The sequence below is a fragment of the Schistocerca cancellata genome, chromosome 7 (assembly GCF_023864275.1).
Source record: "Schistocerca cancellata isolate TAMUIC-IGC-003103 chromosome 7, iqSchCanc2.1, whole genome shotgun sequence".
Classification (NCBI taxonomy): Eukaryota; Metazoa; Arthropoda; class Insecta; order Orthoptera; family Acrididae; genus Schistocerca; species Schistocerca cancellata.
This window is the reverse complement of record NC_064632.1, coordinates 188,170,945-188,174,746: the sequence shown is the minus strand read 5'-3', so window position 1 is coordinate 188,174,746 and position 3,802 is coordinate 188,170,945. Positions and strand designations below refer to the sequence as shown.

Genomic DNA, 3,802 nt, shown 5'->3' with positions numbered 1-3,802 from the left:
GGTGTATCATAATTAGCACTCCGTCTTTAGGCCACGAGTGGCCTACCGGGACCATCCGACCGCCGTGTCATCCTCAGTGGAGGAAGCGTATAGGAGGGGCGTGGGGTCAGCACACCGCTCTCCCGGTCGTTATGATGGTATTCTTGACCGAAGCCGTTACTGTTCGGTCGAGTGGCTCCTCAATTGGCATCACGAGGCTGAGTGCACCCGAAGAATGGCAACAGCGCATGGCGGCCTGGATGGTCACCCATCCAAGTGCCAACCACGCCCTACAGCGCTTAACTTCGGTGATCTCACGGGAACCGGTGTATCCACTGCGACAAGGCAGTTGCCTAAGCGTACCATAAATAAAACAAAATAAAAATGTTTTGAGGAGACACCCAAATCAGAAACTTAATAAATTCGTTTCTTCTCGTAAACAATATAAAACCAAAAAAAGAAAAAAAGTCAATTTCTTAAGTTAATGACAGACAGTGTGACATCAGTAAAGCTATAAACCTCAGCCAAGTAAATTCAGTGGTAGTCTGTATTCGTAAAGATAGGATTGCGGAGCTTAATTCTGTCAATGATGTAAACTTTCGAAAATACTTCTGTCACTACGGTAAGGAACCTTTCTTAGGAGAGAAGTCAAATAGTATAAAACATATCAAACGAAGTAATGCATTATCATTAAGTTTTTAATACACAAACCGAAATCCATTGCTCTGTATATCCCTGCCAAGTGAACTCGCGGCTAGTTTGAATTCGTATAGATGACATTGCGGTGCTTGATTCTGTCACTGACGTAAACTTCCGGAGGCACAGCTGCAACTGATAGTGAATTAAAAAATTCAACAGCACCATCTCTTGCTTCTTTAGTGTACTACAAACTAAATGCGCCAGCTTATGTTTCTTTGGTGTACTACGCAGTGATCATTACATATCCGAACGACTAAGCTGAGTAGAAGATTTTAGATAAAAATTTTTAAATTGCGATATATTTTTTCCATATTCTGATTTTGTCGAATCAAAAGAGTGTTTATTGCCCCAATTTACGTTCAAGTTGACTGTGAAAACACCGTGAAAAGTTGTTTATTAGGTTTTGATATTAACGTATCCTAGTAGTCACAGACACGATAGTAAAAAAAGAATTACTATTTTTTTTCATGATTCGATTTTGATGAAATAACGTCTGTAAGCTGCCCCAAGCGACGTTCAAGTTACCCGCGAAAACTCCATGAAAATTCATTTGTAGGTTTGGATTCGAGAGCGTGTGCATACATATATACAGACATGACGGTTTTACAGTTTCGTTTATACACTACTGGCCATTAAAATTGCTACACCACGAAGATGACGTGCTACAGACGCGAAATTTAACCAACACGAAGAAGATGCTGTGATATTTAAATTATTAGCTTTTCAGAGCATTCACACAAGGTTGCCGCCGGTGGCGACACCTACAACGTACTGACATGGGGAAAGATTCCAACTGAGTTCTCATACACAAACAGCAGTTGAACGGCGTTGCTTGGTGAAATGTTATTGTGATGCCTCGTGTAAGGAGGAGAAATGCGTCCAATCACGTTTCCGACATTGATAAAGGTCGGGTTATAGCCTATCGCGATTGTGGTTTATCGTATAGCGACATTGCTGCTCCCGTTGGTCGAGATCCAATGACTGTTAGCAGAATACGGAATCGGTGAGTTCAGCAGGGTAATACGGAACGCCGTGCTGGATCCCAACGGCCTCGTATCACTAGCAGTCGAGATGACACGCATCTTATCCGCATGGCTGTAACGGATCGTGCAGCCACGTCTCGATCCCTGAGTCAACAGATGGGGACGTTTGCAAGACAACAACCATCTGCACCAACTTTTCGACTACGTTTGCATCAGCATGGACTATCAGCTTAAAGACCATGGCTGCGGTTACCCTTGACGCTGCATCACAGACAGGAGCCCTGCGATGGTGTACTCAACGACGAACCTGGGTGCACGAATGGCAAAACATCATTTCTTCTGATGAACCCAGGTTCTGTTTGCCGGCCGAAGTGGCCGAGCGGTTCTAGGCGCTTCAGTCTGGAACCGCGCGACCGCTACGGCCGCAGGTTCGAATCCTGTCTCTGGCATGGATGTGTGTGATGTCCTTAGGTTAGTTAGGTTTAAGCAGTTCTAAGTTCTAGGGGACCGATGACCTCAGATGTTAAGTCCCATAGTGCTCAGAGCCATTTGAACCATTTTTGAACCAGGTTCTGTTTACAGCATCCGTGTTTGGCGACATCGCGGTGAACGCACATTGCAAGCGTGTATTCGTCATCGCCATATTGGCGTATCACTCGGCATGATAGTATGGGGTGCTATTGGTTACACGTCTCGGTCACCTCTTGTTCGCATTGACGGCACTTTGAACAGTGGACGTTAAATTTCAGATGTGTTTCGACCCGTGGCTCTACCCTTCATTCGATCCCTGCGAAACCCTACATTTCAGCACAGGATAATGCACGACCGCATGTTGCAGGTCCTGTAGGGGCCTTTCTGGATACAGAAAATTTTCGACTGCTGCCCTGCCCAGCACATTCTCCAGATCTCTCGTCACAATACGCCAGTCACTACTCTTGATGAACTGTGATATCGTGTTGAAACTGCATAAGCAGCTACACCTGTACACGCCATCCAAGCTCTGTTCGACTCAATGCCCAGGCGTATCAAGGCCGTTATTACGGCCAGAGGTGGTTGTTCTGGGTGCTGATTTCTCAGGATCTATGCACCCAAAACTCGTGAAAATTTAATCACATTTCAGTTCTAGTATAATATATTTGTCCAATGAATATCAGGTTATCATCTGCATTTCTTCTTGGTGTAGCAATTTTAATGGCCAGTAGTGTATTTTCAGTGTGTCATGATATTATTATGAACACAAATGCTTGACTAAGAGATAAAGGATTAGGATCGATGTTTTTTAAAAAAATGTTTCAAATGGCTCTGAGCACTATGGGACTTAACTTCTAAGGTCATCAGTCCCCTAGTACTTAGAACTATTTAAAGCTAACTAACCTAAGGACATCACACACATCCATGCCCGAGGCAGGATTCGAACCTGCGACCGTAGCGGCCGCGCGGTTCCAGACTGTAGCGCCTTTAACCGCTTGGCCACCACGGCTGGCGATGTTTTTTAGATAGTAAACCGTATGCAAGGAAAGAACTGAAACAAGGAAACATAGCGTAATCATTTTGCCTTTATTGCCTTATTATAGTGGGGACTGTTTTATTCTTTGTTTTATTACGTTTCGTATTGTACGATATTTTTATTTTTCGTATCTTTTACATTTTTCTATTTTTTAAGAAGGAAAAAGAATTTCTGAACATGGAGGGGACTCTTATCGCTGCTGACTAGAATTTTCATCTATTTAAAGCATACCATAGACCTTCACATTTAGTATATAAAAACTATCTCCGTCCGAACAGGCCACGAAGGCCAAACGGTACAGACCGGACGCACCTAATTTGGAAACGAGCACGACGTCTGCCTTTATTTTTACGCACTACCCTACGCTATGCATTTTTTGTAATAGAGATAAAAGCATTTTTAATATTTCTTAAATCATGATTTTTAACTGTGTAACGTGATTTTCTGATCACTGAAGGGCCTGATGATGGTGCCTGGTACTGTAGTGGAGCTGTTAAGGCCTTACGTACTCTTATGTAGATTTACTGGATGATCTTTCATCTTTAACCCTTCTGCTAGAATACATGCCTTCAGTGCTCTGATGAAACATATTGCAGAGGAGCACCCCTATACTACAGTGTGCGTCGGCTTAAAA

The 3,802-nt window shown here is 43.4% G+C and overlaps 1 pseudogene; it reads right to left on the bottom strand.

Moving 5' to 3' along the window:
- Nucleotides 1–215: 215 nt before the first annotated feature.
- LOC126093141 (5S ribosomal RNA) lies at nucleotides 216–333 on the bottom strand (annotated as a pseudogene).
- Between the last annotated feature and the right edge of the window lie 3,469 nt (nucleotides 334–3,802).